The sequence below is a fragment of the Alexandromys fortis genome, unplaced genomic scaffold, assembly GCF_014885135.2.
Source record: "Alexandromys fortis isolate MF-2015 unplaced genomic scaffold, M_Fortis_MF-2015_v1.1 scaffold_12, whole genome shotgun sequence".
Taxonomy (NCBI): Eukaryota; Metazoa; Chordata; class Mammalia; order Rodentia; family Cricetidae; genus Alexandromys; species Alexandromys fortis.
In genome coordinates this window covers 5,012,848-5,026,403 of record NW_026067937.1, presented here as the reverse complement: position 1 = coordinate 5,026,403, position 13,556 = coordinate 5,012,848, and the positions used below count along the sequence as shown (strand labels likewise).

Below are 13,556 nucleotides of genomic sequence, written 5' to 3'. Positions count from 1 at the left end.
AGCAGAACCTGGGTGTGTCTACTACAAGACTTGTAGGATGGTCTCAACACAAGAAGGAAAACACGGCTTGTGATCAGGGTCTGGGGAAGGGGCTGAAGATGTCATATTTGGCATCAAAGGTGGCAAGAAGAAGCTCCTGAGATAGCTAAAGAAGCAGGCTGAAGATACAGATGCGGAAGATGAGCCTTTCAAACAGAAACAAGGGAACAAAAGAAACTCCATGAGCAAAAGGCCAAGACCACCGGGAAGGCCACCTCCACAGGTGGAATTAAGAATGAGGCACTTGTGAGGCAGAGGCAGGTGGATTACTGTGTCCAAGGACAGTCTGATCTACATAACAAGCTCCACACCAGCCAAGGCTGCATAGTAAGACCCTGTTTCAAAGAAACAAAACAAGAACAAAAGAGGAAGAGGAAGAATATGAAGAAAAATATAAAGGAGGAGGAGGAGGAGGAGGAGGAGGAGGAGGAGGAGAAGAAGAAGAAGAAGAAGAAGAAGAAGAAGAAGAAGAAGAAGAAGAAGAAGAAGAAGAAGAAGAAGAGGAAGAAGAAGAAGAAGAAGAAGAATAGAAGAATTTGGGGAAAAGGAAACTGTTCCTTGTTGCTGAGATGATGGTAATCCTCTTCCACTCCTATTTAAATATCTGGATTCATATCTTTTGACACCTGTAGCTAGAATTAAACAATGTCTTGGAATTCACTGCACATTGTAATAAACTTTTGTTTACAGTCTGAACCAGCTGGTCACATTTTTTTCACTTCAGTACTGACCATGGAACATCACCCTTTCACTCTTAAAGAGATGGCGACTAGATGTTCAATTAATCATCACAGCTAATTGACTCTACATCTTTAATATCTTCAAGCATCTCAGTTGGGCGAGAGCAGTAGGGGTGAGGCCAGGTTAAATCTTTGCTTACTGCCCTTACCCCAGTTTAATAAAATATTTCCGGGGAGTTGGAGAGATGGCTCAATGATTAAGAGCACCTGCTTCTCTTCCAGAGGACCCAGGTCCAAATCCAAACACCCACATTCTGCCTCACAACCATCTGTAACTCCAGTCCCAGGGGAGCAGATACTCTCCTTCTGACCTCTTCAAGCCCTGTATGCACATGGTACAGACACAGGCAAAACAACCACATACATAAAAAGAAAACAATTAATTTAAAAAGTCCACTGAAATAACAATACAAAGCACAGGTAATGATATAAAGAGGAAAAAACAAACCTTCTATAATGATTTTCTAATTTCTTAATTATTTAATTTTATACTACTTTATTTTTGGGGCAAGGTCTAGCTTTGCAGCTCCACCTGCCCTGGAGAATAGTTTGGTCTCAAACCTGTGATCCTATAGTCTCCCAACTAGTGAGGTTACAGGCCTATGCCACCACAACAGGCTGAAAAATAGTATTTCATAATCAATAATTCAAAAATTTATATGAAAGTATTCTCCCTATGTAGCAATAAGCAAGTTGAAGGTTGGGCTAATGTTCAAGTTCAGTATAAAGCCCAAGCAGGGTAGAAAAATGAGTTGTGTAGCTTTTCATAAAACCTCTATGCAGAGTTTCAGTAAATCTGTACTTAGAGCAACATTTTGTCAAACGGTGCCTTTGATTCGACTCTCCGCTTTCTTGGTGGGTAGTGGGTCACTAGGGTTCAAACAGGATCCCAAGTAGCACATGCTAACCTGAAGTTGCTGTGTAGCCAAGAATGACCCTGCCTCCAGCCCTAGAGCGCTGGGGTTAAAGGTGTGGACCACGATGTGATAGCTGTGATTGATTGTCAACTTTGACTACATTCGGAATGACTGTAATCCAGAAACAGAGGGCACACCTGTGAGGGATGTTTTGCTTGGTTTGAAGTGGATGAATCCATTTCTAGTCCAGACCTTTGAGGTAGGGAGACACACACCTTTGAGCCCGGCCTTGAGGTGGGAAGGCACACCTTTAACCTGGGCCGTACCTTCTGCTGGAAGCCTATATAAGGACGTGGAAGAATGAAGTGAAGCTTTTGCTCTTTGCCTGCTTGCCCTTGCCTTGCTCGCACATCCATCCCTCTATTGGTGTTGCCATCTACTTCCTTGGGATTCCAGCCCAGGCTGAAGACGACACAAGACATCCAGCCATGTAGGATGAAAAACTACTGGATTCTTGGGCTTGCCATTCACAGTCAGACATTGCTGGGTTAGTTGGAGTACAGCCTGATGTAAACCATTCCATCAAACCCTCCTTTATATACAGAAGATTCATTCTATAAGTTCTGTTACTCAAGAGAACCCTGACTAATACACACTAATACTAACACACTCCAGGCTTACTCCTTTCCTTTTCCTGTGAAAAGACCCAACCTTTGGCACAATAAACTCTTGAAAACCTTTTCACAATTTGGCTTTAGATATTAAGAGTTATAAAAATGTTCATAGCCTTTGACCCAGCAATCCCAGCTCTTGGCAACACATTCTGAGAGAAACATTGTAAATACTCAGGACTGTGGCCTTAGTTTAACAGCCCTGTGTTAAAAACAGCCTAAATAAACAGCAAGAATAGCAAAAGGAACAAGTAAATATGGATTATTTTGCAACCACTAAAATTTATAATTAGGCAAACTATGTGGTCACTTGGAAAATAGCTCCTGAGATAATGTTACTCGAGGTAACCAGGAGACACACATGTATACATGCCTCTGGATTCAACTATTTTAATTTGCACTTTCAAAATGAGGAGACAAAAGGCAAACAGGAGGGAAGATAGAAATAGTTGTTCAGACAAAGACATTGTGGAGGCTTTGTTTCTTTTAAAATTTATTTCACTGTTTTATCGTTTGTGTTATTAAAAAAAAAAAAAACAAAGTGGGGCCATGAAAAATTCAACTGGTTTTGAGCATTTCAGGGGTTGGAAGAATAATTCCCTCCTAGGTTGAAGGAGTTAGGATGCCTTCGGAGGTGCTTGGCCTAAAATCATCATGGTGACTTCGGTTCACATGACTGAAAACTGACTGTTTCTTAAACATTATATTAAGAGTGTTTCAGGGGCGGTGGTGGCGCATGCCTTTAATCCCAGCACTTGGGAGGCAGAGGCAGGCGTATCTCTGTGAGTTCGAGACCAGCCTGGTCTACAAGAGCTAGTTCCAGGACAGGCTCCAAAACCACAGAGAAACCCTGTCTCGAAAAACCAAAAAAAAAAAGAGTGTTTCCACACAGCTTACATCCTTCATTAAGACCCATTTACTATATGGGCCACAAGATGGCTTAGAGGGCAAGGAGTTTGCCAGGGAGCTGGACCTGAGCTCAGTCCTTCCAACCATGGTAGAAGAAAAAAAAAAAAAAAACGGTTCCTGAAAGTTGTCCTCTGCTAAAATGTAAGCTCTGTGAAGGCATGGCTTTTATAACTACACAGCTGCCGTGATGGAGCTAGGAATATTCCAGAAGATCTGTTCCGAAGCCTTTTTGCTATACAAGTAAACTCCCGCTCAGACCCCTGGGAGGGAAAACAAAGCTGGAGCAGATGCAATAAGCACGAGCTGCCTACGCTAATTCTTCCTGGTCTCCGTCATTTTGTCCCCGCTGGTGGCCTTCTGAAATTCTTGTTGAATTCAGCTGGTCTTTCTGGAGGGGAAAGCGTGTGTGTGTGTGGGGGGGGGGGGTGAGGTTTGATAAAGAGAATAAGGAGCATTAAGTCAAGAATATTTCAGTCTCAATTTTCAATTCTTAACTGGTACCACAGTTCTGTGAAGAGGTCCAAGGATGCTGGAAATGAAGTTTCATTTTCAACAGTTAGGTACAGACTGCTTAGCTGTCTCTCCCCCACCCAGAAATCAGGGCACAGCCCTCCTTTCACAGGTCTCTGTCCGGGACACAGTTGACGAGAAAACAAGCTGAGCTGTGACCTCAGAGTCGCTCCCCCTTGCAGCTAAAATATAGCTGGTGGTGTGACTTAGTGCTTAGACGGCTCTGCACGCTTGGCCGGCAGCGAGTAGTACGAGAAGAATTAAGTGTGACCTGTTAAAGGAAGCGTGTACTGGGGGTGGGCTTGGGGTTTCAGAAGCCCACATCAGGCCCAGTCTCTCTCTCTCTCTCTCTCTCTCTCTCTCTCTCTCTCTCTCTCTCTCTCTCTCTCTCTCTCTCTCTCCCTCCTACAGGAGGCCAGGATGTAGCTCTCAGCTACTTCTCCCGCACCTCCTTGCCTGCCTGCCGTCCTTCTCCCTGCTATGATGACTATAAAGTTTCTTCTGTTGATCTTATCTGTGGCACAGTGGCTGCACCTGATCCTGTCACTACCTCAGCTGCTGACTGCACTTCTGCAGCTGCTGCCACCTCAGCCACCTCCACATAGGATGGCAAATGTTTCACTAAGTTTCTATCTTTCTATTTTACCAGTAAAGACCTGGGAGCCAAATGCTGGAGTGAAAAACTGCTAGATCAGAGAGGCAGAGAAAGCAGCCAGCAGACCTTTCTCCTCTGCCATTGTCTCAAGAAGAGGGTTTTTTCCTAGCCATCTGAAAAAAACAAACAACAAAAACAAAACAACAACAACAAAAAAAACCTCTAAGATTGCATTATTTAAATAAAACCAATCAAAGGCCAAGAGGCAGAGCAAGCAACCAGCTGATTGGAAGTAACCACAGAGAGTGAGGGGAACTCGGGAAGTTGGATAGAGATGTACAGGAAGTAGAAGGGAGGGATATCTAGTTCCAAACACTGTGGCTTTTTTTCTGCTACCACTGAATCAGGAAACCTCTCTTAAAGAACCCTCAGTATGTTGCCAGAAGCAAAGCCCATGGGGGGGGGGGGGAGAGGGAGATGTGGCCAAACTTTGTTTTTTAGTGTCCAGAGTTCCTTTCCCAAGTTTTCTCAGGTTTTACGCGGCTATAGTTGACCACATTGGAGTGCCAATTTGTTGTAGAAGGTTGCTTGTTCACTTCCTAGCAGCCCAGATTTTAACATTTCCCTGGGATAAGTTATAGTATCAAAAGCCTGAAAGTATTATTGATAAATAAATGTCATTGTTTAACCTCAGAAGTATAATGTCAACATCTAGTCTCACCATCAGTATAAGCATGCCATGTCCCTCTCCTCTCAGGATTGCTGGGTATTAGGGTTGCCACAGAGCAGCTTCTATGGTAGCTCTAGCCCTACAAGTCACATGGGACTTTATCTTATCAGAATTATTTGTCAGACTCAATGGTGATAATTGGCACCCTGTTTAATGAGTGAAATTCAGTTCATGAATGAGAATAGGAATTTCCACGTTAGGCCTCAAGAGAATCAGCATTCCATCCATCCATCCATCATTTAACTAGCCCTAAGAGCAGTTACTACAGCCAACACTGTATTTGGCTTCAGTATGATACACACATGAAATAAAGACATAGCAGATTCCCCTAAGCTGAGTGACAGAGTTAAGGATCATTTGAAAATGTAGGTGTTCAGTGGGGATGGAGAAATGAGGGGAGATCAGGACATTGCTACCATGCTCATATAGAAAAGGGTCTTTATGTTATTTGTTTTATTTATTTTGGAGACAGGATCTCAGTAGTCCTTGCTGGCCTTGAATTCAATAACTAGCTGAGGATGACCTTGGTCTTCTGATCCTCCTGAGCCATCAGGTGTCATTTATAGAGTGCTGGGGATGAAACCCAGTGCTTCATGATGCTAGGCAAACATGTTACCAACTGAGCTACAGCCCCCAGACCCTGGAGCAGTGGTTCTCAACCTGTGGGTCCCTATCCCTTTGTGGATCAAGTGATCCTTTCATAGGGGTCACCTAAGACCATCAGAAATATCAGATATTTACATTATGGTCCATAATAGTATCAAAATTATAGTTATAAGGTAGCAACAAGAATAATTTTATGGTTGGGGGGGTCAGCACAACTTGAGGAACTGTATTTAAGGGCTGCGGCATAAAAAAGGTTGAGAACCACTGTCCTGGAGAAATGTCTAAGTCAACACTGTTGCAGCTTTTGATTCAAGTCAAAGGGGGAAAATGCATATCTCCACTGGTCATCCAAGAGCTAGGAATCTAAGTCAAAGCTTTATTGTGAATGGTCACGAACAGTCTATACTGTATCCCATGATGCCCCTGAATCTGTAATAAAATTAAGATGTTTTAATGTTGGAGAAGGAAGCCGCTTGTTGGTTCCCAGCTATATAGCCTCAAAATAATCACACAGAAACTGTATTAATTAAATCACTGCTTGGCCCATTAGCTCTAGCTTCTTATTGGATAACTCTTACATATTAATTTAACCCATTTCTATTAATCTGTATATTGCCACATGGCTGTGGCTTGTCAGGTGAAGTTTTGGTATGTCTGTCTCCATGGCTTCTCTCTGACTCCACCCTTCTTTCTCCCAGCATACAGCCTAGCTTTTCCCACCTAGTTCTATTCTTCCCTGCCATAGGCTCAAAGCAGTTCTTTATTCATGAACCAATAAAAGCAACACAGAGACAGAAGAACCTCCTATACCATTTTAATCATCTACTGTGTATAAAAAGCAAGGCTTCCAGAAGATGAGCTGGGTCTTCCCTGACACTTCTCCCTCCACTGCCTGCTTTGAGGTACCATTGCTAAGTGGATGTCAATCCCAGGGTGAGAACGTGACGCTAACATAGACCATCAGAGCTGAAATTCTCTCCCCTCCCCCGGAATAGTTGGGGAATAACAATGTACTTGTGAATTTCCATGAACAGGAGCTTGCTTGGAGGGAAAAGAGAAGCACAGTAGGCTGGATTACCTGGGATATGGGAGGTGAAAGCTGCCCTGAGTGAAGGGTACAGTATATGCTTCCAGACCAGCCCCTGTGCCCATGTCAGACCCCCACAGAAGGGGAGTTCTAGGATTAAAAACCAATACAACCACCGATAAAGGAACACTCCCTTCCTTTTTGTTTACCCCGCAGGAAACCAAGCAGAGGTACGCTTTCCTGAAGAGCGGTTGTGTCCGTGGAAACGAACAGGAGGGAGAGAAGGATCTGCTGGGTAGCTGCAGGAGCCTGAGCACAGGCGATTGCATTTCCGCGAGGCTGAGAGAGAGTAAATGACAAGACTCCAGCAATCTCATCATTTGGCCCACAACCAGAGACACATCATGTTCCTCTTCTTCTTTTTTTTTCTCTCCAACACAGGGTTTCTCTGTGTAGTCCTGGCTATCCTGGAACTCACTATGTAAACCAGGCTGTCCTCAAACCCAGAGCTGTGTACCACCACCAGACCATACATCATTTTTCGACGCCATCTTTGTAGGGTGTATAGTGAGCTGGTTAGGGTAAGGACACGATCTATAATGTACTCACTGTGTGACTCAATACAAGTGGCTTGATCTCCCTGAGCCTAACTCACCAATTGTAAAAGTGGTAATAAACAGTGTTAACAATTGACAGCAGAGACTCACAGGAAGAATCTATGGAAATTTTTTGTGACCCTACCCAGACATTATAGAAAATATCACAACTTAATTTATTTAAATGATTCATAGTAATGTCCTTTTTGAGCTGTGATTCTCAAAACAGAGGCATTTTGGTTTTTATGGGAGCGCCATTAGGTTAGGAGTGGTCCTAGGATGTAGTGGAGAGAGGTCTAGGAGACTGTCCACTTCAAAGCATTACCTTGGCTCCCCCACAATTTTGATGTCTGTAGTAGATATCAGTGAAAATCCTCACCATAGCTATTTATCTGTCATAGAAATTCAAAGATTCCTCTCAGTTTCTGCCTTGTTAAACACTTTGAAAATTCACTGTGTGCACATCATGGGGGGTGGGGGCTCACCTGCGTCAGCTCACGAGTGGAGGTGAGAGGAAAACTTTGGGCAGGCAGCTCTTTCCTTTCGTCTTTCTGTGTATTCTAGAGATTGAACAGCATCACCAGTGATGGGGAAGCTCAGCCAATCACATTTGGCTAGGGTGTAGTCGCCTGGGGCCAGGGAAGAAAACCTGGGGTCCAGGTGCGCTCACTCTCTGCTCTGCGCACTGTGTTCATCGAACCCCGGTCATGTGAGTTTCCCCATTTTCAAAAAAAACAAACAAACAAACAAAAAAAAAACCAGAGGGATAATTGGTAATAGGATAATAGATTGGTATTTGTGAGTTCTTGTTTTTAGAAAATTATATCAGTATCGATTCTTGTGTATTGATACAAAGTTAAATTATATTGAATATTGTATGAGAGTATGCTTCTACCTCTGTTTAAAAGATTTTTTATGTATTAATATATATATATTGTTGATGTGGGAGTGTCATATATCAATCTGTTGATTTCATTGGTTAAGTTATAATAAACCAGCTGCTTGGCCTCATGGCTTAGAACATAGATGGGAGGAGTAAACAGAATAGAATTCTGGGCGGAAGAGGAAGTGAGGTCAGACTCTGCGCTGCTTCCAGAGGGACCGGACAGCCGCCATGCTCTGCTCTCCCAGGCAGCTGCAACCCACGATGGACGTAGGCTAGAATCTTCCCGGTAAGCGCACCTTGGGGTGCTTACACACATCATTAGAAATGGGCTAGTCCAGGTGCGAGAATTAGCCTGTAAGGGCTAGAGTTCATGGGTCAAGCAGTTCTTTAAATGAATACAGTTTGTGTGTTGTTATTTCGGGCATGAGCTAGCCAAGCGGCCGGGGTGTTGGGGACGCAGCCCCGCCGCTCCTATTTCAACAGATGGCGCCCAGACGTGTGGCTAACTGAATCCACAAAAAGCCTGAGAAAGCTTGGGAAAGAATGGAGTGAAGCATGTTTTCTTGGTAGCAGAAATTTCTTGGGTCTACTCTGCTTGCTAGAGGCAAGCAAGCGCTCTCATCTAAGAGAGGCTTCCTGACTCAGCTTCAGCTGCAAAACCCTGCAGCTCATTAAGAGGTCCTGCCACAAAACACTTAAATGGTGTTGACGAAAAGCTGAACGCATGCTTTTCGATTTTCAGCTGTAGCAGGAAAAAAGCTGTGCCGTTTAAAAATGCCGGCTTTCTGGGCTGTCCTGCCACGGCAAACTCTGACTCTTTTACGCAGGCGGTTCGTGTGGTTTGCAAGCACAGGCTGCTGAAGCTCGCTTGCTGGCAGGGACCTTGAAATGCCATAGAGTTGTGGCAGTAAACATGGCTACAACCGGTACCTCAGCCATGAGGCTGGAAAGCTAAGGAATGGACTGGATCTAGCTGGCAAAGCCACGGCTTTAATCCTACTCATATTGCTCAGTAATTTAAAGGCTCGTGTGGTCAGAAAAAGAGAGATATACAGTAAAGAGATTCAAAGATAAAGAAAATGTTTAAATGATTTACAGTGTGTTAAAAATATATGCAAGCTAAAAGTTAAAAGTTTTTAAAAAAAAAGTAAGAAAAAGAGAAGTTGTGTGTGGTAGTACACGCCTTTAATCCCAACACTTGGGAGGCAGAGGGAGATTGACCTCTGTGACTTCAAGGTGTGGTAGCACACGCCTTTAATCCCAGTGCCTAGAAGGCAGAGACAAACAGATCTCTGTGAGTTCAAGGTGTGGTAGCAAACACCTTTAATCCCAATGCCTGGGAGGCAGAGACAGGCGGATCTCTGAGAGTTCAAGGAGAGCCTGGTCTACAGAGTTATTCCAGGTCAAAGAGATACAGAGAATATAAAATAAAAGTAAAAATAAACGAAATAGAGGTTAAAATAAAGCGTACAAAGATGGAAAATACACAGAGAATCTTGATACTGTATACTATTATGCTCTCTTTGAATTGTTTGAATGCTGAGGAAGGAGCAACAGCTGCTAAAAGATATTTGTTTATAAATGCTGCTGAACTAATCCATCGTAGAGATTTTGATGCCTTGACTTTGAAATTTGGATCTAAGGACATGATACTTTGGAAAGGAGTTTCTTTTTTTGTTTTCACAGAGGATGAGACCCTGTTCATTTCTTCTATTCCGATATGGTATGATGGACCACGCCCTCCTGAACGGTTGCTGTGAATACCTTCAGAAAATTGCTTCGCTCAACTGCCAACTGAGATGAAACTAGCACACAGGTTATACCATGAAAGACCTAATTAACGACGCCCCCATTCAGCAGGAAGCAGTTTGGAGAGAAAAAACTGCGCCCATGTTCCCAAATATTGTTTATAAATGTTCTTTTACATTTAAAGGGGGAGATGATATAGGTATGAATAATTTACATTGATATGGATTTTGCTTTAGTGATTTAAATTTAAGGTTAATTTTGTAATGTATATAGGTTGTTAATGAATAATCATTAATAATAGTTAAGTTTGTAGTCATGTTAGTTAAGATTTTCTAGATGTGCATAGATATATTTTAGATAGGCATTCTTCATATTTTTCAAAGATTATAGAATATGGCATTTTAAATGTTTTAATAACTTAGGACTTTTCATGACAATGAGACACTCTGCTCCTGGCAGCACCAATCTACTTCAAGAGGAAGATGGGCATCGAAGAGGATCCTTATGGAGTTTGATAGCCATTTGGGCAAGAAACTGCTCTTGCCTGGACTATTGCATAAACTGGACACAGAGAACCCGCAGAGAGAGGACTGCTGAACTTGCCTAAAGGTGAGATGATCTTTCGGGGTTCCTGATTCATGAAAGAGTCTGCAAGACATTCTTCAGGACAAGCAGATAGTGACTGCCTTTGAAATTTCCTGCTTTGTGGAAATGTCTGCTGGAAACTATGGGCCTGTAGGCCGAAGATGGATGCCCCAACGGTACAGAGGAACTTTGGGTGACTGTCCAGGCAGCGAGATGTCTCTGTCATTTCTAGAGCTTTGGATGTTAAGTTAAAGCCTTCTTTTTTTTTGTTTAAACAGAAAAAGGGGAAGTGATGTGGGAGTGTCATATATCAATCTGTTGATTTCATTGGTTAATTAAATAAAGAAACTGCTTGCCCTGATAGGTTAAAACATAGGTGGGAGGAGTAAACAGGAGGAAGAGGAAGTGAGGTAAGACTCCTCAGACAGACTCGACAGCTCCGCTCTGGAGCAGAGACGCCATGCTCAGCTCTCCCGGGTAGATGCGATAGCTCTGCGCTCTGAGGCAGACGCATGAAGCTGAGACCCAGGATGGACGTAGGCTAGAATCTTCCCGGTAAGCGCACCTTGGGGTGCTTACACACATCATTAGAAATGGGCTAGTCCAGGTGCGAGAATTAGCCTGTAAGGGGTAGAGTTCATGGGCCAAGCAGTTCTTAAATGAACACCGTTTGTGTGTTGTTATTTCGGGCATGAGCTAGCCAAGCGGCCGGGGTGTTGGGGATGCAGCCCCGCCGCTCCTTATTTCAACAGATGGCGCCCAACGTGGGGCTCGAACCCACGACCCTGAGATTAAGAGTCTCATGCTCTACCGACTGAGCTAGCCAGGCGGCCAGGGTGTTGGGGACGCAGCCCTGCCGCTCCTTATTTCAACATATTGTATTGATATATATTTACCATATTGCAGTATACATTTCTATCTCTGATTAAGGTACTTATATATTGTTTATGTGATGATATAAATTGTTTACATTTGGAGGTCATTGTCCTCATTTATTGCACAGTTGTTTATTCTCTTAGTCTTCAAGTTACATAGGTATTGAGAATTATAGATCAATAGTCATCTATGTTAGTCATATTTATATTTAGGCTAATCAGGTTCTTTAGATACGTAGAGATTATATTTAGTATAGATAATATAATCTTCAACCTCTTCAAAGAGCTGTAGAAAATGGCCTTTAATTTAACCTAGAGTTCCGTGGTAGTGAGACACAATCACTCCTAGCAACACCACTCTACTCCCGAGAGAATGTTGAGCACCAAAGACACTCCACTTGGAACTTGTCATCTTCTTGGCAGAACTGGCCTTTGGGCAAAGAAAAGCCCATACCTCGACCACTGACAGAGATACAGAGTATCCATAAATGGGGGGAAAAAAAAAAAAAACAGGATTGTCATATCCTGCCAAGACAGGGTAAGATAGTTCTGAAAAGTTTCTTGCCTTTGAAAATGGTATGTCAGCCAGGCGATGGTGGCGCACGCCTTTAATCCCAGCACTCGGGTGGCAGAGGCAGGCGGATCTCTGTGAGTTCGAGACCAGCCTGGTCTACAGAGCTAGTTCCAGGACAGACTCCAAAGCCACAGAGAAACCCTGTCTTGAAAAACCAGACAAAAAAAAAAAAAGAAAGAAAGAAAGAAAGAAAGAAAGAAAGAAAGAAAGAAAGAAAGAAAGAAAGAAAATGGTATGTCAGTTACGGTAGGCCTTAGCCAAAGTTGGTTGCCTCCACATTGCAAATGAGACTTTGGGTAGTTGCTCAGGTAGTCAGTTGTCTCTGTCATTTGATGCACATTTTGTAAGTTTCTCGATTGTACTTCCTGTTTACTCAGGTAATATTACTTCCCTTCTCGGATCTTTGATGGAGTTGAAGATTAAATAATTGTAGTTACCCTCCTCATGATTTAGCTAAACTTAATTTCAATACATTATTTAGACTCCTTGAAATAGAATGCTTAGTAAAACTTTAGTTATGTGTTTCTTGCTTAATATTGTTTGTTGCTTGTAATTTTATATTTGGTATCTGTTCCTACTGTATATAGTTGTATTGGGTTTGGTTCGATCTTGTTTAGACAAAAGGGGGAGATGATGGGGAAGCTCAGCCAATCACATTTGGCTAGGGTGTGGCTGCCTGGAGCCAGGGAAGAAAACCTGGGATCCAGGTGTGCTCATCGGACCCCAGTCATGTGAGTTTCCCTGTTTTCAATTATTAAATTATACCTGTTGTTTTGAGCTAGTTTGTCTCATGCTCTACCGACTGAGCTAGCCAGGCGGCCAGGGTGTTGGGGACGCAGCCCTGCCGCTCCTTATTTCAACATATTGTATTGATATATATTTACCATATTGCAGTATACATTTCTATCTCTGATTAAGGTACTTATATATTGTTTATGTGATGATATAAATTGTTTACATTTGGAGGTCATTGTCCTCATTTATTGCACAGTTGTTTATTCTCTTAGTCTTCAAGTTACATAGGTATTGAGAATTATAGATCAATAGTCATCTATGTTAGTCATATTTATATTTAGGCTAATCAGGTTCTTTAGATACGTAGAGATTATATTTAGTATAGATAATATAATCTTCAACCTCTTCAAAGAGCTGTAGAAAATGGCCTTTAATTTAACCTAGAGTTCCGTGGTAGTGAGACACAATCACTCCTAGCAACACCACTCTACTCCCGAGAGAATGTTGAGCACCAAAGACACTCCACTTGGAACTTGTCATCTTCTTGGCAGAACTGGCCTTTGGGCAAAGAAAAGCCCATACCTCGACCACTGACAGAGATACAGAGTATCCATAAATGGGGGAAAAAAAAAAAAAACAGGATTGTCATATCCTGCCAAGACAGGGTAAGATAGTTCTGAAAAGTTTCTTGCCTTTGAAAATGGTATGTCAGCCAGGCGATGGTGGCGCACGCCTTTAATCCCAGCACTCGGGTGGCAGAGGCAGGCGGATCTCTGTGAGTTCGAGACCAGCCTGGTCTACAGAGCTAGTTCCAGGACAGACTCCAAAGCCACAGAGAAACCCTGTCTTGAAAAACCAAAAACAACAACAAC

The 13,556-nt window shown here is 42.8% G+C and overlaps 1 non-coding gene across 1 annotated transcript; it reads right to left on the bottom strand.

The window, feature by feature from the left end:
- Positions 1-11,256: 11,256 nt before the first annotated feature.
- Positions 11,257-11,329, bottom strand: Trnak-cuu (transfer RNA lysine (anticodon CUU)). Its single transcript has one exon. It is a non-coding gene; the product is annotated as a tRNA-Lys (tRNA).
- Positions 11,330-13,556: the final 2,227 nt, after the last annotated feature.